We start from the raw sequence: 22,693 nt of genomic DNA, 5'->3' as shown, positions 1-22,693 counted from the left end.
GCCACGCGTTTATGCGGCAATGGAAGAGCAGTGGATTCGGAAAATGGACGGGCGCCGCGACACAGGACAGGTAATGTATAAACGCACACATGCACACTGCACACATGTACATTTATACACATTTATGCAATCGGAAATCGATCTGCGGTGTATGGACAGCTGACAGATCTCTCTCTAATCAGATTGGATCAGAGAGAGATGTGTCTCTTGGTCAATCTACCCATCATTGCCTGATGTATGGGCACCTTAAGGCCCCACCAGGACTTTGCGTTTTAGGGGATGTTATGGTCGCATAATGTGCCCCTAACGCAACGCCTGGTGGTGGTTGAGGAGGACGCTACCAAGAGCCGCAATAGAAGCAGCTCTTGGTGCGCCTGCTCTGTCGGATGCGCTGCGGAGACCACGTGAGCGGAGCTCTCCACATCACGTGGTCCCGCCAGCCAATCAGCGGCCGCTCCTGGAAGTAAACACTGCAAGTGCAGTGAATATAAAGAAGCCATGTGCCTGGCTACATAGCGGCCTCTCCCCGCCTCCTCTCCGCCCACAAAATAAAAAAACACCCATACTGAGCATGTGCAAACAGTCTAGAATGCACAGTATGCTGCACTTCAAACGAACGTGCAGCGTTACTATGTAACGCAACGTGGGCACTGTGAACAGCCCATTGATTTTTCATTGCTGTGCAGTGGGGTGCATTACAGGCTGCACTAACGTGCGCCTGTAACGTCTCACTGTGAAAGCAGCCTAAGAGTATTTTTCCCCAGAATCAGACAAATATCTGCAATGTTCAATATTTACTGCTGAAACATTGCAACTGAACAAATGAGAAACGTGTTACAGAAATAAGTGATCTTTAATGGCAAAAACAGTCACATACCTGGAATGATGGATACGAACCAATAAATCTATTAGTCAAAATATTCATTAAAGTGAAATACATATGTAACTGGGTAATGTGTATTTGTCTACAAAAAATATTGCTCCAACAAATTACTTTTCCGATAGTTTGCACAAGAAATCCACACAGTGACTAATCCAAATAAATCAAGCCATTTCTTTAGGAAGGAAAGGTCGGAATTGTTTCATAGGTTATTAATGCAATTGTCACAGAATGAGAAACTGGCAAAACTGCAAACTAGGGGAGAATAAATACAACCAGGTAAAAGGTTTTTAAATGTGTGAGCAGCAGTGTTATTCAGAGAGAAATTGTTATTGATTGCTGCAGGGGAAATATATTAAGCATGGCTGTTGGGTATTCATAATTTGGTTTTTTACCTTCAGTGTAGAATTTACTGGCTGTGATATAAGCCTGGAAGGTGCTCTGTGGGTGGAAAGTGAGATTAATCTTGTCTGGTCATTACTAACAGGCTTACTCAAAAACAGTGCAAACACTGAGGCTGGGTCAAGTATGTCTAAAAGTGGATTTGGACATGCATTCTATAAACGCAAGTCAACAGTTGGGCTGCAATGATTAGCGATGCTTATTCGGATTCCACGTAATTGAAATGTCCGCGTTTCTGATCGAAAATCAATATTTCCCATAGGAATTCAGAAAACGGAAATCAGAAATCTGCGTAAAAAAAATTATGCGATTTACAGCAACTCTGTAATTTTAGCTGAATCACAGATATCCAGGGTCTCTCAAAAGTCCATCACAGCTGGCCACACAGGCACCGCTGTGCATCTGTCACCACACACTGCTCAGTTTTCTTCACCACCACTCAGGTTTATGCTTTTGCTGCCACTGGGGACAAGCGCCACAGTACCAGTGGGAGCCCCAGCAGAAGCATACTGCTGGAGCTTGCCCATTGGATGGACACAAACCAATAGGAATCCTCCATCCCCAGGGAGGATTCCCATTGGTCCATCACTCATTGGCCAAGTGAGACTGTCCATTCTCACAGGCTTTCATTGATTTGGCTGGCATCTGTCTAGAATTATTATGTAACACACAGGTCATCAGTTGGCTCATCAGAACCAACACAAGGGGTCCATTGGCAATGGACATACCTGAAAGAATCCTGTGCTTAGTATGTCCATTTATATGCTGCCTTGCAAACCAATAAATTGACCATTTTTTGTGACAGTGTGAACTTAATCTAACCCTACCACAATGCAAATGTGTATGGCTATCACCTAAGAAAGAAACTTTTGGGTCTTCGTAAATGGGTACTCTATGGTCCAGTAGCAGCAGCAGCAGAATGCATGCTCAAGCAGATAGGTTGCACACCTGCAGTGTATCTCGGTGTTTCCACGCTGTCAATGCAGATAAATCTAGTGAACCAAGTCCTATTAAGCAGGGTCTGGTTTTGCACGGATCACCTGTGTACACTCATGGTCAACCTGCACATAAAGATTAATAAACTATCTTTGTTCTGTCAACTCGGTTCTCTACACCCCGAGGTTATTTACTGAAGGAGATTTGTATTGAAGAGAATTTAAATCATTATGTACAGTTCAAACATGTGCAGGAGAACTAAGTGTCACTATTAATAATAATATGCTAGCAAATTGCTACTAAATCATTCGAATTAAGAACTGTTCTGCACTCAGTATTTAAAGTCAGCATTGATTCCCTTCACAGTACTTCACCTGGCTTCTTACAGCCCTCTATGTCAGTTACAGTAGAATGGCCATAATACCTGTACACGGGACAATTTTGAGAGAAAGTTTTTTATTTTTTTGGTATATTGCTGTACTGATTGGATTTGTAAAGGAACCACAGCAGAATATCACCGCTCTTAACACATCTTTTAGCATAGTACTTGTAGAAGGAGACTAAGAACACAAAGAGACAAAAATAGTGTAGTAAGTTGAAGAAGCAATTGGTAGTAGTAAGGTGTATAAAAGTTTTATACTCACAGACGTGGGTTACCAAAAAGGCAACCTTTGCATAGGCAGGTGGGAATGTTATGACCTGAACCGACTCAGGTTAAGAAATTGCTAGATGGCCTGAACGGTTCGCCGGCGAATGGTTCCCGGTGAACTTCCGGGGTTCGCAATCGCGGAGAACCGCAAACTTTCTGGAAGTTCGGTTCGCCCCCATAGTGCATCATGAGGGTCAACTTTGACCCTCTACATCACAGTCAGCAGGCACATTGTAGCCAATCAGGCTACACTCCATCCTGGAGCCCCTCCCCCCCCCCCCTTATAAAAGGCAGGCAGCATCAGGCTTTTCACTCACTCGTGTGCCTGCAGTAATTAGTGAAGGGATAGCTGCTGCAGACTCTCCTATGGAAAGCTTAGTTAGGCTCTTGTAGGCTTGTTAGCTTGCTCCTTGCTGATTCTTATTGCTAAAAAAGCAACCCTCAACAGCTCTTTTGAGAGCTAATCTTGTTCTTGTGATCTATTTTTTTTTCCTGTGTGTCCCACTGACACTTGTGTTGCATTGACAGCCTTGCTAATTTGTACTGTGTGTGCCACTGCCAGGCCCAGCACATTCAGTGACTACTACCTGTGTGTGTGACAGGTCCACATTGTAATACCCACTGCATATACCTACCTGTTGTTCGCTGTGCACCCACCCACCTACGTTAGCGCACGCAGTGTCACTGTGCTTGTCCGGTACCCGTCTGTGTGTGACAGGTGCACATTGTAATACCCACTGCATGTACCTACCTGTTGCTCACTGTGCACCCACCCACCTATGTGAGTGCACACAGTGTCACTGTGCCTGTCCGGTAACTTTCTGTGTGTGACAGGTGCACATTGTAATACCCATTACTGCATATACCTACTACTACCTGTTACTCACTTCAGTGTACCCATCCACCTACGTGAGTGCACGCAGTGTGATATACCACTCCTTGCATACCTGTTAACTGCAGAAAACCGAAAGTGGCCTTTAAATTGCTTTTAAAAAGTTTTTTAGGGTATATGAGGCCTGTAGCATCATTATTTTGTAAAGGGGAACACTAATTGATGATGTGGGGTCTTAAAATCCCCCCCCCCCCCCAAAATGGCTGTCAATTAACATTAGGCCTAGGTTCCAGACAGCGGTCGTGCAGCCCACATTGCGTCCAAAGTCCAACCACACAACTGGGACGTGACAGTTTTCAGCCAAGACACCTCCAAAAAAATTATGCAGCAATTGTGTTTTGGGTTAAATATAGGTGGTATCAGTGGCCTGTGGCACCCTGGCCTGGTGGTGGGAGCTGCACAGGCAGCAGGAGCAGGGCAATGAAGCAGCAGCAGCAGCAGCAGGTGTGATGTGTGCCAGGAGCATGCCGGACGTGGCACGTTGCAATTGGCACTTAGCATGTGTCACGTGGCACTTGGCAAGTGACACGTGCCAAGTGCCACGTGACACGTGGCGAGTGCCACGTGATAAGTGGCAGGTGCCACGTGACATGTGCCAAGTGCCACGTGATACGTGGCAAGTGACACGTGACACGTGCCAAGTGACACGTGTCAAGTGACAGTCAGACAGCAGAGGAGAAGACACTAGTGCACACTAACTGTCACACTGGCACTTTTCACAGCACAGCAGTTCTGTATAAAGCTAACACAGTAGTACTACTACTCTAACAACTACTAGCACACTGACTGCAGTACTACAGTATTAACTACACAATAACACAGTAATCCTATCCCCTAATCCCTAACCTAACCTATACCTAAGGCTAATAGCTGGCCAGCAGGCAGCAGCTGGCCTGGTCTGTGCACAGCACTAGTGTTGGGCGAACATCTAGATGTTCGGGTTCGGGCCGAACAGGCCGAACATGGCCGCGATGTTCGGGTGTTCGACCCGAACTCCGAACATAATGGAAGTCAATGGGGACCCGAACTTTTGTGGTTTGTAAAGCCTCCTTACATGCTACATACCCCAAATTTACAGGGTATGTGCACCTTGGGAGTGGGTACAAGAGGAAAAAAAATTTAGCAAAAAGAGCTTATAGTTTTTGAGAAAATCGATTTTAAAGTTTCAAAGGGAAAACTGTCTTTTAAATGCGGGAAATGTCTGTTTTCTTTGCACAGGTAACATGCTTTTTGTCGGCATGCAGTCATAAATGTAATACATATAAGAGGTTCCAGGAAAAGGGACCGGTAATGCTAACCCAGCAGCAGCACACGTGATGGAACAGGAGGAGGGTGGCGCAGGAGGAGAAGGCCACGCTTTGTGAGACACAACAACCCAGGCCTTGCATGAGGACAAAAAGCGTGCGGATAGCATGCTTTGTACCGCCATGTAGTCATAAATGTAATAAAGATAAGAGGTTCCATAAACAGGGACCGGCAACGGTAACCCAGCAGCAGCAGCAGCAGCAGCAGCACACGTGATGGAACAGGAGGAGGCGCAGGAGGAGAAGGCCACGCTTTGTGAGACACAACAACCCAGGCCTTGCATGAGGACAAAAAGCGTGCGGATAGCATGCTTTGTACCGCCATGTAGTCATAAATGTAATAAAGATAAGAGGTTCCATAAACAGGGACCGGCAACGGTAACCCAGCAGCAGCAGCAGCAGCAGCAGCACACGTGATGGAACAGGAGGAGGCGCAGGAGGAGAAGGCCACGCTTTGTGAGACACAACAACCCAGGCCTTGCATGAGGACAAAAAGCGTGCGGATATAGCAGCAATGCTTTTTGCCGCCATGCAGTCATAAATGTAATACAGATGAGAGGTTCAATAAACAGGGACCGGAAACGCTAAACCATCCCAGATGTTCATCGGTCATGTTACTTGGTTGGGGTCCAGGAGTGTTGCGTAGTCGTTTCCAATCCAGGATTGATTCATTTTAATTTGAGTCAGACGGTCTGCATTTTCTGTGGAGAGGCGGATACGCCGATCTGTGATGATGCCTCCGGCAGCACTGAAACAGCGTTCCGACATAACGCTGGCTGCCGGGCAAGCCAGCACCTCTATTGCGTACATTGCCAGTTCGTGCCAGGTGTCTAGCTTCATGCCCGGTTTCAGGTCCAGCGGTGCCAGCCACAAATCCGTCTGTTCCTTTATTCCCCTCCAAATTTCCTCCCCTGTGTGCTGCTTATCCCCAAGGCAGATCAGCTTCAGCAACGCTTGCTGACGCATGCCAACAGCTGTGCTGCACTGCTTCCACGATCCTACTGCTGCTGGTGCTGGGTTAGCATTTCCGGATGAGGTACAGCTTTGAGATGCGTTGGAGGAGAAGGAGTCAGAGAGGTAGGTGCTGCTGTTGTTATCCAGCTGTTTGCGGCGTGGGCAACACCCGCGCCGTAGCAGGTGAGGAATCGCTGCCAGGCTCCACAAGGTTCACCCAGTGCGCGGTAAGGGAGATGTATCGACCCTGGCCGAACGCACTCGTCCAGGTGTCAGTGGTGAGGTGAACCTTGCAGGCAACGGCATTCTTCAAGCTTCGGGTTATTTAGCTGACCACGTGCTCATGCAACTCAGGCACTGCAGAGCGCGCAAAGTGGTAGCGGCTGGGAACCACGTAACGTGGGATGGCCACTGACATCATGCCCTTGAAGCTGTTTGTCTCCACCACTCGATATGGCAGCATTTCGCAGGCCAGAAGCTTGGCTATGCTGGCTGGCTGTTACTGCCACGGCCCGGGGGTCATTTGCTGGCAATTTCCTCTTGTGCTCAAACATCTCAGAGACAGACAACTCAACCGTAGCGCTGCACACCGAAGGGCTGTTGGTTGTTGTGTTTGATGAACACTGGGAGACCTCAAGAGCACTAGTCCGGAAAGTGACAGTGTCAGCATCGTCTGATGTTTGTGAATGTTGTGAACCACGCAATGGCTGGGCTACTGCTGCTGCTGAGGCGGGTCTGGTGGTGAGTCTGGTGAACCCAAGGGAGGCAGTGTTGCTGGTGGTACCCTGTCCTGCCGCGTTTGCCCACAGAGTGGGATGTTTGGATAGAATGTGGCGGCTCATGCTGGTGGTGGAGAGGTTGTTAATACTTTTCCCCCTGCTCAGGCGGGTCTTGCACACCTTGCAAATCGCCATGGTAACATCCTCAGTGCAGTCTTCAAAGAAAGCCCAGACTTTAACTGGCTGAGGACTCGGACCTCGTGCGTGATGTGCTGGTGCTGCTTAACCCACTGCTGGACGCTTGAGAGGTCATCCAAGTAATTATCTGGTCCTGTTCTTTTGGATCTGTGAGGGTTGTTGTCCTGGACAACATGGGCAGTATTGAGTGGGTTTTCTTGGGTGCTCCCCTGTGGCCTGTACGTGAACCGTCAGGGGAAACACCTCTTCCCTTGCCCCTCCCTCTTTCACCGGATTTCTTCCTCATTTCACTTATCCTTAAAGTACACGCTGACTGGCAGCAGTACAGTGGCAGTACAGAAATGCTATACAGTGGTGGGTGAGCGGTGTACCACTATTGTCAGCAGTGACACAGAGCACAATGCTATACAGTGGCGGGTGAGCGGTGTACTACTGTTCCCAGCAGACACAGAGTGGAAGTAAACACAATGCTATATAGTGTGGCTGAGCCGTGTACACAGAGTGGCATTAAACACAATGCTATATAGTCTGCTATATAGTCACCCCGAACAGGGTGATGTTCTGCAGAACCCAAACAGTGGCAAACACTGTTCGCCCAACACTACTGGGAGGGAACGCAGATTTTAGTACCTAAACACACGATACAACATGTTTTCCGGGGTCGGACTCTGAGGCACATACAGATGGTCCCGATCATCATCCTCATCATACAACTCTTCTCCTGAGTCTGACCCACCCACCACCTCTGCCACCCCAACATCCCCAGACACAGACCCCTCATCGTCCTCAACATTAACTTGGGATGCTGGCCTGAGCCAGACCTCCTCCTCCACATCAGGCCCCATCATCTCCTCAATGGCAGCCCTCATTAATCGCTCTGGCGACGGACTGATGGACACAACGTTCTCCTCCGGGGAGGGCTGCTGCTGACCACTGGCTGCTGGGGTGGATGTTATAGCTTGCGTGGGGCGTTGGCTGTTGCTGTTGTTGGGAGTGCTGCTCACAGCGGAGGTCTCTGGGGAACTCATGTTGAGCTCATATAGTGGTTGACGGTGAGTGGAGTATTACTGATCCCAGCAATATACACACTGACTGGCAGAGTACGCAATGCTATATAGTGTGGCTGAGCGGTGTACACAGAGTGGCAGTAAACACAATGCTATATAGTCTGGCTGAGCGAGCGGTGTACTACTGTTCCCAGCAGAATCAGAGTGGCAGTAAACAATGGTATATAGTCTGGCTGAGCGGTGTACACAGAGTGTCAGTAAACAATGGTATATAGTCTGGCTGAGCGAGCGGTGTACTACTGTTCCCAGCAGAATCAGAGTGGCAGTAAACAATGGTATATAGTCTGGCTGAGCGAGCGGTGTACTACTGTTCCCAGCAGAATCAGAGTGGCAGTAAACAATGGTATATAGTCTGGCTGAGCGGTGTACACAGAGTGTCAGTAAACAATGGTATATAGTCTGGCTGAGCGAGCGGTGTACTACTGTTCCCAGCAGAATCAGAGTGGCAGTAAACAATGGTATATAGTCTGGCTGAGCGGTGTACACAGAGTGTCAGTAAACAATGGTATATAGTCTGGCTGAGCGGTGTACACACAATGCTATATAGTCTGCTATATAGTGTCAGTAAACAATGGTATATAGTCTGGCTGAGCGAGCGGTGTACTACTGTTCCCAGCAGAATCAGAGTGGCAGTAAACAATGGTATATAGTCTGGCTGAGCGGTGTACACAGAGTTTCAGTAAACAATGGTATATAGTCTGGCTGAGCGGTGTACACAGAGTGTCAGTAAACAATGGTATATAGTCTGGCTGAGCGGTGTACACAGAGTGGCAGTAAACACAATGCTATATAGTCTGGCTGAGCGAGCGGTGTACTACTGTTCCCAGCAGAATCAGAGTGGCAGTAAACAATGGTATATAGTCTGGCTGAGCGGTGTACACAGAGTGTCAGTAAACAATGGTATATAGTCTGGCTGAGCGGTGTACACAGAGTGTCAGTAAACAATGGTATATAGTCTGGCTGAGCGGTGTACACAGAGTGGCAGTAAACACAATGCTATATACTCTGGCTGAGCGAGCGGTGTACTACTGTTCCCAGCAGACACAGAACAGTAAACAGAATGCTATATAGTGTGGCTGAGCGAGCGGTGTACCACTATTCCCAGCAGACACAGAACAGTAAACAGAATGCTATATAGTGTGGCTGAGCGAGCGGTGTACCACTATTCCCAGCAGACACAGAACAGTAAACAGAATGCTATATAGTGTGGCTGAGCGAGCGGTGTACCACTATTCCAAACAGACACAGAACAGTGAACAGAATGCTATATAGTGTGGCTGAGCGAGCGGTGTACCACTATTCCCAGCAGACACAGAGTGGCAGTAAACAGAATGCTATATAGTGTGGCTGAGCGAGGTACACAGAGTGGCAGTAAACAGAATGCTATATAGTGTGGCTGAGCAAGCGGTGTACTACTATTCCCAGCAGACACAGAGTGGCAGTAAACAGAATGCTATATAGTGTGGCTGAGCGAGGTACACAGAGTGGCAGTAAACAGAATGCTATATAGTGTGGCTGAGCAAGCGGTGTACTACTGTTCCCAGCAGTGACACAATGACAGGGGGGACCCTGGCTAGCGTGGCTGGAGCGCGAACTACCCTGCCTGCCTACCCAAAGCTAAACCCACAGACAAATGGCGGAGATATGACGTGGTTCGGGTATTTATTTACCCGAACCACGTGACCGTTCGGCCAATCAGAGCGCGTTCGGGTCCGAACCACGTGACCCGTTCGGCCAATCACAGCGCTAGCCGAACGTTCGGGGAACGTTCGGTCATGCGCTCTTAGTTCGGCCATGTGGCCGAACGGTTTGGCCGAGCACCGTCAGGTGTTCGGCCGAACTCGAACATCACCCGAACAGGGTGATGTTCTGCAGAACCCGAACAGTGGCGAACACTGTTCGCCCAACACTACACAGCACACACACAGAGACATAGCAGCTGCCTGCAGCACACACTCTGACTGTCATACAATGACATCAATCAAGCTAATTAACGATTTAACAATAGTGTAGTAATAGTAGTGAAGGGGTTAATCACTGAACAGCTTTAGGCTTATAACTGTTTACAGCCATTAGTAGGCCACCAGCACTGAAGCATGTCTCTCAGTGAGCATTCAGCAAGCTAAGACGATATGTCTCATCATGGCAGCCCTCCTTATATACAGGGGGGCTGGCCAGTATTCCTTTCTGTGATTGGGTGCAAGGGTTTAGGCTGGGAGCCCTCTGATTGGCTCAATGAGGACAGGTGGGGCTGGCCAGGGTTCCCCTCTGTGATTGGTTGCTAGGACTTCTGCTGGGAGCCCTCTGATTGGCTCCAGGAAATCATCTCCTTAGTTACGGTATTTCGGATCCGGATACCCACAATATCCGCGGATATCCGGGTTATGCGGCCAAGTATCCGCAGATAGCTAGCCGGATTTTTTTTAAAAATCCGGAATCCGAATCGAATAGCGTAAAAAAGTTTGGATATCCGGATTACAAGGATATCCAGAATCCTGATGAGCTGCCCTGTTTGTGGCCATTGCGCCACCGCAGTGGAAGATGTCAGGCAGCAATTATTTCCCTAAAAAGGCGATACCCAAACTGTACCGTGAAGTTGAGAGGCAAGTGGTGTCATCTCTGGCACATAGCGTTGGGTCAAGGGTCCACCTAACCACGGATGCCTGGTCTGCCAAGCACGGCCAGGGCAGGTACATTACTTACACAGCCCATTGGGTCAACCTGGTGACTGATGGCAAGCAGGGAGTACGTGGCTGTGCAGTGGACCAACTTGTGACACCTCCACGGCTTGCAGGCAGGCCTCCTGCCACCTCCTCTCCTTCTGCCACATCCTCTTCGCTATCGTCATCCTCCTCCTCCTTGGCTGAGTGGCAGTTCAACTCTACTGGTGCTGAGATCTCCTCTCCAGCTACACAGCCCCAGCTCCCCAGGGCCTATGCTGCATGCCAGGTACGACGGTGTCACGCCATCTTAGACATGTCTTGCCTCAAAGCGGAGAGTCACACTGGACCAGCTCTACTGGCTGCTCTTAACAAACAGGTGGATCAGTGGCTGACCCTGCATCAGCTGGAGACCGGCAACGTGCAGGGCCAGCCCGCCCATAATGCGGAGTGAGGCAGGTTCCTCAGGCGGCGGATGTTGGGGGCGGCACCAGGCAGAAAGAGGAAGTGAGTACGCCTGGCTTTTGCCGCCTCCCGTTTTACTGTCTGTACTGGACTGGACCCCTGGGACCCTCTAGGCTGTGCACGCCAGTCCACCACCCTAGATGCAGCCTCTCAGTGAATCCTTGCATGGCTAAGCTGCCATCACGATAATGGTGTGCGCCGGGTGCGGGCGGAGGCAGAATCCGGAAGTGACTGGAGTCACGCTGCCTGCCTCCCGTCTTGTAAAGCACTGCCAGTAATGATGACCTGCCGCTGCCCCCTACCCGCCACAGCGAGATGGTTGCCCGCTGCCCCCTGCCTGCCATCACCACCGGTGAGTAACTTTGCTGTCTTGCTGCTGCTGGAGCCTCAGTCACTGTTTCAGCCACCGTAGCTCTGCCCCCCAGCAGTGTTTGAATGGAGCGCGGGGCTGATGGGGAGCAAGAGCATGCCGCTGGAAGAGAAGTGAGCTTCGTGGGCCAAGGAGGGAATGAGGCCAGAGCCAGCAGGAAGCCATCTTGGAAGATCAAAGGAAGCTAAGCGTCGGGGGAGGAGGTGTGTGTGATGTGATTTGTGAGGTCTCCCTTAGTTGTTCTTTCTCTGTGTCTGCCTTGGTGTATGTGTTTACCCACCTTAGTAGGCGTGTGTGTGTGTGTGTGTGTGTGTGTGTGTGTGTTTTTCTCCCTTAGTCTCTGCCCCTCTCTATCCCCCCCCCCTCTCTTTCCCCCTTTCTGTCTCTCCCTCTCTCTCCCCCCCCCTCTCTCTATCCCCCCTCTCTCTGCCCCTTTCTGTCTCTCTCTCCCTCTCTCCGTCTCTCTACCCCCCTCTGTCTCTCCCTCCCTCTGTATCTCTGTCTCTCTTTCTCCCTCCCTCTCTCCCTCTGTCTCGCTTTCTCCCTCTCTTTTTCTCTGTGTCTCTCTCTCTCCCTCTCTTCCCCTTTCTCTGTCTCTCTCCCTCCCTCTTTCTCCCCCCCCCCCCTCTCTCTGTCGCAGGACATCATGGCCACCACCAGCTCCTACCACTCTCAGCCGCACTAACATTGCAACTACTGAGATCCACCAGCCCCCGTGGCAGCCAGGCCACCCTCCACCTGGTCCCCACAGGGTCAGCCACTATTAAAATATTACTCCAGCATCTCACACAAGGGCCCCCCAAGACTAGCACCTACTTGACACTATACCTGGCTACCCTATACAGGGGGCACCTATACCTGGCTACCTAACTACCTATACTGAGGGTGAAAATTGAGGGGTGCTGTGTGATCATTCCAAATGGGGGGGGGGGGGGGCGGCATGCTCACAAGTTTGCCTCAGGCAGCAAAAAGTCTAGGCCCGGCCCTGGCAACGTGGTGTGTGACAACGACAGCAATCTCATTTCCGCGTGGAATTTGGGAAAGCTGACACATGTACCCTGCATGGCACATGTGCTGAATCTAGTCATTCAAAGATTTGTGTCAAAGTACCCAGGCTTAGAGGACGTCCTGAAGCAGGCCAGGAAGTTGTGTTGGCATTTCAGGCGGTCTTACACGGCCATGGCACACTTTGCCGAGATTCAGCGGAAAAACAAGTTGCCGGTGAGACGCCTCATTTGCGATAGCCCAACTCGCTGGAATTCGACCCTCCTTATGTTCTCTCACCTGCTAGAACAGGAGAAAGCCATCACCCAGTACCTCTACAATTTCAGTAGAAGGACACAATCTGGGGAGATGGGGATGATCTGGCTCAACAACTGGACACTCATGCGAAATGCATGCAGGCTCATGCGACCGTTTGAGGAGGTGACCAACCTGGTAAGTCGCAGTGAAGGCACCATCAGCGAACACAGTTTTTTGGCAGTTGGACAGAGCAAATGCCATTCACTAAGTGCTTTTGAAAATAAATAAATCCCTGAGAATCCCCCCATGAAGACATGGACTAGTCCAAAACCTGTCGCTTCTGTGACATTTCTATTACCTACTGTAAGTAACAGCAATATAGGAGAAAAGTAATTTATGGCTCATTTTACTCTGGAAAAAACATACTTCTTATTTGTGTATGTTTGCACATATTTAAAATGTTACAATTTGTCACCATAGTGCCCCTTTAAGGTTCACTTTAAGCCCAGAGCAGTTACACTGAACTAGAAGTGTTTGACATTCCCCCAACATGCTTATGTCCAAGGTATTATCTTTTTATCATAATTAATGCAGATAATTGGATTGCTTATTTTATTATAAACTAAAGGAGAAAAATCTTATTTTAGATAGATCAGGCAATAGTGTGAATTTATGTCGTACCGTGACAGTTGATAAAAGCATTTTATTTATAGGATAATATTCACACAGCATAAATACTCATTACACTCTACTCAAGACTAGTGAGAGTATTAGTGACTGACTGACAGACAGTGACTACATAACTGTGTTGCTCATCTGTGTGTGACAAAGCTGTAAAAAAAATGTCTTGGTCATCTCATCATCACCAGCAATGTGCTGCTAGTAGTCTGACATTTGATAAAATGAAGAGAAAAAAAAATGTGTAGTAAAATTTACAATTTTGCGCCTTTTCCTCAGACATGTCCCCCTGTTGCTGGCTTTAGAGATGTCCCGAACCTCCGATTTTAGGTTCGTGAACTTCCACAAAAGGTTCACACAAACTTTCGCGACGGGCAATTGACTTCAATGGGGATACGAACTTTGAAAACTAGAAACATTTATGCTGGCCACAAAAGTGATGGAAAAGATGTTTTAAGGGGTCTAACACCTGGAGGGGGGCATGGATGAGTGGGATAGACGCCAAAAGTCCCGTGGATAAAATCTAGGTTTGACGCAAAGCAGCGTTTTAAAGAGGAACTGTAACGTCAAAAGATCCCCTGGGGGGTACTCACCTCGGGTGGGGGAAGCCTCCGGATCCTAATGAGGCTTCCCACGCCATCCTCTGTCCCTCAGGGGTCTCGCTGCAGCCCTCCGATAATAATGACGTCAATATTTACCTTCCTGGCTCCTGCGCAGGCGCTCTGACGGCTGTCGGCTCCGAACTACACAGAAATACCTGATCGCCGTCGGGTCTGCTCTACTGCGCAGGCGCAAGTTTCCGGCGCCTGCGCAGTAGAGCGGACCCGACTGAGATCGGGTATTTCCGTGTAGTTCGGAGCCGAGAGCAGCCACAGCGCCCCCGCTGGAGCCTGCAAAGGTAAATATTGAACTGACAGTCGGGTCTGTCGCCGGCTGTTCGGAGGGCTGCAGCGAGACCCCCGTGGGATAGAGGACGGCGTGGGAAGCCTCATTAGGATCCGGAGGCTTCCCCCACCCGAGGTGAGTACCCCCCAGGGGATCTTTTTGATGTTACAGAGTCTCTTTAAGGGCAGAAATCACATTGAATGCTAAATTGCAGGACTAAAGTGCTTTCAAACATCTTGCATGTGTATACATCAATCAGGGAGTGTAATTAGTGTACTGCTTCACACTGAGACACCAAACTCACTGTGTAACGCACCGCAAACAGCTGTTTGCGTAGTGACGGCCGTGCTGGACTGGTGCGCACCATGGCGAGAGTGCAGGCTGTGGCGGTGTTCAAGCCCATATGGTCGCCAGGCTGTGGTAGCTCAATGATAGAACAACAGTGACTATCCAGCTGATCAAATTTGGTCTGTCCACAATGAAGCAACAACCTTATTATCTTCTTGTATGTAGGTAGGCACAGGTAGGGGCCCCAGTATAGGTAGGTAGGCATAGGCAGGTGTCCCAGTATAGGTAGATAGGCATAGGTAGGTGCCCCAGTAGTTAGCTAGGCATAGGTAGGAGTGCCAGTATAGGTAGGTAGGCATAGGTAGGTGACCCAGTATAGGTAGATAGGCATAGGTAGGTGCCCCAGTATAGGTAGATAGGCATAGGTAGGTGTCCCAGTAGTTAGCTAGGCATAGGTAGGAGTCCCAGTATAGGTAGGTAGGCAAAGGTAGGTGCCCCAGTATAGGTAGGTAGGCATAGGTAGGTGCCCCAGTAGTTAGCTAGGCATAGGTAGGAGTCCCAGTTTATGTAAGTAGGCATAGGTAGTTGCCCCAGTAGTTAGCTAGGCATAGGTAGGAGTCCCAGTATAGGTAGGTAGGCATAGGTATGAGTCCCAGTATAGGTAGGTAGGCATAGGTAGGTGCCCCAGTAGTTAGCTAGGCATAGGTAGGAGTCCCAGTATAGGTAGGTAGGCATAGGTAGGAGTCCCAGTATAGGTAGGTAAGCATAGGTAGGTGCCCCAGTAGTTAGCTAGGCATAGGTAGGAGTCCCAGTATAGGTAGGTAGGCATAGGTAGGAGTACCAGTATAGGTAGGTAGGCATAGGTAGGTGCCCCAGTAGTTAGCTAGGCATAGGTAGGAGTCCCAGTATAGGTAGGCAGGCATAGGTAGGAGTCCCAGTATAGGTAGGTAGGCATAGGTAGGAGTCCCAGTATAGGTAGGTAGGCATAGGTAGGAGTCCCAGTATAGGTAGGTAGGCATAGGTAGGAGTCCCAGTATAGGTAGGTAGGCATAGGTAGGAGTCCCAGTATAGGTAGGTAGGCATAGGTAGGTGCCCCAGTATAGGTAGGTAGGCATAGGTAGGAGTCCCAGTATAGATAGGTAGGCATAGGTAGCTGCCCCAGTAGTTAGCTAGGCATAGGTAGGAGTCCCAGTGTAGGTAGGTAGGCATAGGTAGGTGCCCCAGTAGTTAGCTAGGCATAGGTAGGAGTCCCAGTATAGGTAGGTAGGCATAGGTAGGAGTTCCAGTATAGGTAGGTAGGCATAGGTAGGAGTCCCAGTATAGGTAGGTAGGCATAGGTAGGAGTCCCAGTATAGGTAGGTAGGCATAGGTAGGAGTCCCAGTATAGGTAGGTAGGCATAGGTAGGTGCCCCAGTATAGGTAGGTAGGCATAGGTAGGAGTCCCAGTATAGGTAGGTAGGCATAGGTAGCTGCCCCAGTAGTTAGCTAGGCATAGGTAGGAGTCCCAGTGTAGGTAGGTAGGCATAGGTAGGTGCCCCAGTAGTTAGCTAGGCATAGGTAGGAGTCCCACTATAGGTAGGTAGGCATAGGTAGGAGTTCCAGTATAGGTAGGTAGGCATAGGTAGGAGTCCCAGTATAGGTAGGTAGGCATAGGTAGGAGTCCCAGTATAGGTAGGTAGGCATAGGTAGGTGCCCCAGTATAGGTAGGTAGGCATAGGTAGGAGTCCCAGTATAGGTAGGTAGGCATAGGTAGCTGCCCCAGTAGTTAGCTAGGCATAGGTAGGAGTCCCAGTATAGGTAGGCAGGCATAGGTAGGTGCTCTAGTATTGGTAGGTAGGTAGGCATAGGTAGGTGTCCCCGTATAGGTAAGTAGGTGCCCCAGTAGTTAGGTAGGCATAGGTAGGTGTCCCAGTATAGATAGTTAGGCAGGGCCTGGCTGGCACAGTAATAACAATTACCAAGGTCCAGCTGCAACAGATAGGGCTCTATAATTCAGTGTCAGTGGGCAACACAAAAAAAAAAAACATCAGGAGAACATTAGCTCTCAAAAGAGCTGTTGAGGGGTTCTATTTTAGCAATAACAATCAGCCTAATCTTTCCCTATGAGAGTCTGCCACTGCACAGCAATAAAAGACATCAGTTCCCCCGTCTAACAGTGGGAGACTGAAGGCGGAGCTCCGTCATCAGAGCGGGGATGCGCGTGCATTGGTGCATACCACTGCCCCAGGACTTTACACCGATCTGCGTTAGGCGGTCATGGGGCTGAAGCCGCGGCCACGCCCATCAGGGTGACGCGGTCGGCAAGTGGTTAGACAATGCAAATTGCCTGGTTGTCATGATGATCCTCTGCCTTTAAGGGCTCGTTTCCACTATCGCGAATCTGCATGCGTCCAACGCATGCAGATTCGCACATGTAATGCAAGTGAATGGACCTGTTTCCACTGTAGCGTTTGCGTGGTGCGTTTTTATGAGCGGTGAAAAAACGCACAAAAGAGCCAACGAATTCGCCTGCTAGTGGAATGCATGCGAATCGCCGATAATGTATTTAAGAGGGAAATCGCATGCGTTTTTTTACGCGTTATTTTACGCGATTACGCATGCGATTCCGCATAGGAACCAATGTAAATTACACAGGCAGTGACATGGTTAAAAACGCACATAGCCTAACCTATGCGAAATCGCATGCGTAATCGCGTAAAATAACGCGTAAAAAACCGCACCTGCATGCGATTTCTTCTGCGGTGGAATCCAGGCGATTCCGCACCGCTACAGTGGAAACGAGCCCTCATACTTTACCATAGACTCCAACTGACGTCTGGCTACATTAGTCACATTATTTATTTTTATTTTAGTATTTATATAGCGCCGACATATTACGCAGCACTGTACAGAGTATATTGTCTTGTACTAACTGTCTCTCGGAAAAGCTTAAAATCGAATCCCTACCATAGTCGTATCTATCGTATAGTGTATGTATCTGAGGCCTCCTTTCCACGAACTGTTGAGCTGTGTGCTCAGCAAGCAGTTACCAGGCAGAAGTAAGCAGTTATCATGCAGCAATAAGCAGTTACCAGGCAGCAGTGAGCAGTTGAGAGAGTTTGAGAAGCATTTCGCTGCCTATCAGCGGTCCGTGGAAAGGAGGCCTAATGGTGTGTACACACTTGAAAGATTATTGAAAGATCTTAGACCAATTTTACCCCCTTCCATGTAGTATGAGAGCCACAGCTACACAGTCTATTCTATGGAGCTGAACTCCCCATCAGATAAAAACTCTTTGCAAGATGCTTTGCAAGATACTGTACACATTCAAAAGATCAGTATCTGCAAAAGATCTGTTCCTGCAAAATGCATTCATAGTCTATGATATCTGCAGATCCTCATACACACCTTGTTTAACAGACTTCATCTGCATATCTGACAATCATCTAAAAATCCATCCTGGTGGATCTGATCTGCAGATGAATGTCTGTTAAACAAGGTGTGTATGAGGATTTGCAGATATCATAGACTATGAATGCATTTTGCAGGAACAGATCTTTTGCAGGAACAGATCTTTTGCAGATACTGATCTTTTGAATGTCTACAGCATCTTTGTGTTCAGCATCTTGCAAAGATTTTTATCTTATGGGGAGTTCAGCTCAATAGAAAAGACTGTGTAGAGTATGGCTCTCATACTACATGGAATGGGGTAAAATTGGTCTGTGATCTTGCCTTTTCCAAAGATTTTTATCTCAAGTGTGTATGTAGCATTAGAGTGGGGGAAGTGTGATGATTTCTTATAATCAAAAAGAAAAAAACTTACAGGGATGTTTTATAAACATTTTCTCTGCTATCTAGCCAAAAAGCACTATAGCAATCAGTGGCAGCTTAGCAAATGTACCTCTGTGAATGCCTGGAATGCTATAATGGGCTGAGCACATGCATGATGGTCATGAAGCCATTACTGGTTTCTTTATTCTTTATAATAGTAAATCTGCTACATTATTATTATTATTTATTGTATTTATAAAGCGCCAACATATTACGCAGCGCTGTATACCACATTGCACCATGTAGATGTTAATGGGCATTATTACATTAAAACTTGTGTATTGCACCGGAACTGCCTGCCATATACAGTTCATCAACCTCCTTAGCGGTATGCCCGACACTATGGCCCAGTGCACACCGAGCGGTTTTTGATGCGATCCGCTGGCCGCATCCGCCTGTCAAACCGCTCGGTTAATGTATCTCAATGAGATGGTGCACACTGGCGGTTTGAGGATTGTAGCAAACGTGCCTCCTGCTGCACGTTTGCGGTTTGCAGAAGCGTTTCTGCTTCAATCTAAATTATAGGAAAAACACAAACCGCTCTGAAAAACGCTACTTCAGAGCGGTTTGCCAGGCGTTTTTGTTACAGGAGCTGTTCATTACACCTTTTCCTGTAACAATTTGTGTAATCTGCTACACAAAAACGCTCCCAAAACCGCTAGGCATGTTTAGAAATCCGCTCTAAACATGCCTAGAATCGCTCTGAAATCTGCTCCCAAAACCACTAGCGTTTTGCAGATCTGCTAGCGGTTTTGGTGTGCGCTGGGCCTTAGGGTGCGTACAGACATGCGACTATAGTCGTTTAAAACGATCGTTACCGACGGCATTGCCCGACGATCGTTCGTAAAAAGTGCACTAACGATCATTAAAACGACCGACCAACGAGATATGTCGTTGGTAAAGAACGATCCATTCTGCCAGATCTTTTCCAACGACCATCGTTCAAAAAGTAATGTCTGTACAACGATCGGTCGTTGATCGTTCGTTCTCAAAGCTTTGCACATGCTCAAACTGTTCTTTTTGACACTTGTGTTTGAAATCAGTTTATACATTATGTTGCGCACGCAACGCTCGTTCCAAGATCGTTCGTACACGAACGATGTTAAAAGTAGCCTTTCTTCAAACGATCATCGGCCGATACCTCCTTTAACATCGTTCGTCGTTTAGAACGAACGATCGTTATCGTATGTCTGTACGTACCCTGAGTCAGGCATACTGCTCTCTGGATTTGCAAGTCCCCTAAGAAAAACATTTCTAATCCAAAGGCTGTAATAACCTTAGCTAGCACTAGGCTAGCTAGTGTGGCTGGCACCCCCCGATCATGGCCGATCCCTCGATCCAGCCAGTTTATACGTAACCAATCACCCCCCCGACTCCAGCGATCGGCGCAGCCTTTCCGCACAGCTCTGGCCTCTCATGGCGTGACATCATGACGTCATGTATGATCCTCCCCGTAGAGTGGAGCTGTGCGGGGATGTTGTGCCGATCGCTGGATCCAGGCTGGGTAACGTATAAACTGGCTGGATTGGGGGGTGCCGGCCACATAGACTAGCTAGCCTAGTGCTAGCTAAAGGTATTACGGCCATTGGATCGGAAATTATTCAAGGGGGAATATAAAACTGTAAAACCTCCTAAGCGGCGTAACGCTCAGGAGGTTAACGCACATACTGTAAATAAGCCCTAATACATAAAACAAGTTTTCCTTCACCTACATTTAATTTTATCTGAAAGTTGCTGAAGATCACATGCACTCCCAAAGAGTGACTCCATTCCTGACACCTTCAGAACACATCTACACGTCCATTTATTTTTTTTTAAACCTATGAGATTGCATAATGTTCTCACTGTGCTGTATTCTGATTGAAAGGCATTAAAATGATGATTGTTGTTATTATTATTACCACCAATTCTATTACTACTACCATATTTAAATTTGTAGGAAGTGAGTTCCGCACGATGTAGGTAGAGTCGAAATACCTTTATTGAATCAAACACATGACAGGCTAAAATCCATCACCACACGCTGACATGTTTCGGGCGTTACACGCCCTTAATCATAGCATAGGTGCATGTGAACAGAGGTGACCTATATAAAGGATAGGACCACACCCGATACCACATGATCAGGCCCCACCCACAAAGAGGTGTATACATAAAACTTGAGGAACATCCTCAACAGTGTAATCAATACATAAAAACATATAACACAAGGATAAAATGTAAGTACACATGATTGAACACATTACAGTTTCACGCAGCAATGAAAGTACAAAAAATAAAAATAAAATATATATGAATCTGACAAGCAGTTACATACATAGACATGCACACCAGGGACAGTACACCCAAATTACGTAACTGTATTGAGGTCCCATCTGGCGTTAAGGCCTCTTGGCGAACGCGTTCCTAGTTGGAAAATCCAATAGGCCTCCCGAGTGAGGAGACGCTTGTAAACGTCTCCCCCCCTGGGGGGCCTCTGGACACGCTCAATACCTTGAAATGAAAATGAAGCCATGTCACCAGAATGGACCTCTCTAAAATGCTTGGCCACATTGGATACCTCCACAGTCAACCATCCTGCTCCCCTATAATGCTCCCCTACACGCTGTCTGAGATGACGTGTAGTACAACCCACATATTGAACATGACATGAGGAGCATGAAATCAAATAGACCACGAACTTTGTGTGGCAGTTAATGTACTGTTTCATAGGGAAAATGTTTCCATTCGAGTACGAAGTAACAGACCGGGCAGGTTGATGTACAACACAATAATTACAAGTAGAAAAATTACATTTATATGAGCCACGAGTGGTTAACCAGCATGGACGTGAGGAACTGCTGGAAAACAAACTGGGAGATAAAATACTCCCTAGTGTGGGGGCCTTTCTACTAGCGAATTTGACACCCTGTTTAAGGATCACATTAAGGGTGTCATCAGCCTGCAACACAGGTAAACATTTTCTTATAATCTGTGTAATCTGTGTATATTCCTGGCTATAAGCAGTCACAAACACTGTGTCTCTTTTCGTCTGTGATACCATCCTTCGAGAACTAGATGCCAAAAGGTCTTCTCTTGTTCTCAGAAGGGCTTGAGGATTAGGAAGGTTCCCACTACTATTTATTCGGATAATTTTGTCTTAGAGTGGAATGCTATTTTAAGTGATTGCTCAATAAAATTGATGAAATTGATTATTGTATATGAGGAGCAACGTTTGGTAGATCTGAAGCTGCAGGTCTCAGAGGTCAAAAGGACTCTTTCCAAACTCGACACGTTACAGCAATATGAAGATTTAAATAGAAAGCTTTTGGATAACGTGGCGAGGTTGGAGTCTTTGATCACTGATACCAAACGGGTTAAGTACCTTCGTGATGTTAATGATTATAAAAAGGGTGTGGTTTATGAGTGGGGGCGGTGGGAGGCCACCTTCCGGTCACCTAGACCTATAACTCGACGTCCTAGAACCAAATCCTCTAAGAAAGTTACATTTAGTTCGCCTGAAACATCTGACTCTCAGTCAGAATTATCAGATGGTTCTGCTGCTTTGATACAGGGAGCTGTGGGGGGTACACATCCTGTCATGCATCCTGCCCCGGTGTCGTCCTCCCACGGCTCACTGGCAAAAAACCAGCAGTCTTCTTTCCCTTTGCCCATCCACCACAAGAGGTTCAACAGATACAGGAAGAAAAAAGGTCGAAACGCACGAGAAGAGGGGTGCTTTATGCTTTATACCCCCTCTTCTCGTGTGATCCTTAAACAGGGTGTCAAATTCGCTAGTAGAAAGGCCCCCACACTAGGGAGTATTTTATCTCCCAGTTTGTTTTCCAGCAGTTCCTCACGTCCATGCTGGTTAACCACTCGTGGCTCATATAAATGTAATTTTTCTACTTGTAATTATTGTGTTGTACATCAACCTGCCCGGTCTGTTACTTCGTACTCGAATGGAAACATTTTCCCTATGAAACAGTACATTAACTGCCACACAAAGTTCGTGGTCTATTTGATTTCATGCTCCTCATGTCATGTTCAATATGTGGGTTGTACTACACGTCATCTCAGACAGCGTGTAGGGGAGCATTATAGGGGAGCAGGATGGTTGACTGTGGAGGTATCCAATGTGGCCAAGCATTTTAGAGAGGTCCATTCTGGTGACATGGCTTCATTTTCATTTCAAGGTATTGAGCGTGTCCAGAGGCCCCCCAGGGGGGGAGACGTTTACAAGCGTCTCCTCACTCGGGAGGCCTATTGGATTTTCCAACTAGGAACGCGTTCGCCAAGAGGCCTTAACGCCAGA

At 47.9% G+C, this 22,693-nt stretch overlaps 1 protein-coding gene and 1 long non-coding RNA gene across 3 annotated transcripts in view; one reads left to right on the top strand and one right to left on the bottom strand.

Moving 5' to 3' along the window:
- The window catches only part of LOC137556463 (uncharacterized), a 59,585-nt gene extending 41,980 nt beyond the window's left edge, over nt 1-17,605 (bottom strand). Inside the window, exon 1 of the long non-coding RNA XR_011029118.1 lies at nt 17,536-17,605. This is a non-coding gene — a long non-coding RNA (uncharacterized lncRNA). The remainder of the gene's footprint in view (nt 1-17,535) is intronic.
- NOS1 (nitric oxide synthase 1) overlaps nt 1-22,693 on the top strand; it is a 459,584-nt gene that overhangs the window by 178,214 nt on the left and 258,677 nt on the right. The window lies entirely within an intron of this gene.

The sequence above is a fragment of the Hyperolius riggenbachi genome, chromosome 1, assembly GCF_040937935.1.
Source record: "Hyperolius riggenbachi isolate aHypRig1 chromosome 1, aHypRig1.pri, whole genome shotgun sequence".
NCBI classification, from domain to species: Eukaryota; Metazoa; Chordata; class Amphibia; order Anura; family Hyperoliidae; genus Hyperolius; species Hyperolius riggenbachi.
Note: the sequence above shows the minus strand (reverse complement) of the source record. Positions and strands in the feature narration are given on the sequence as shown.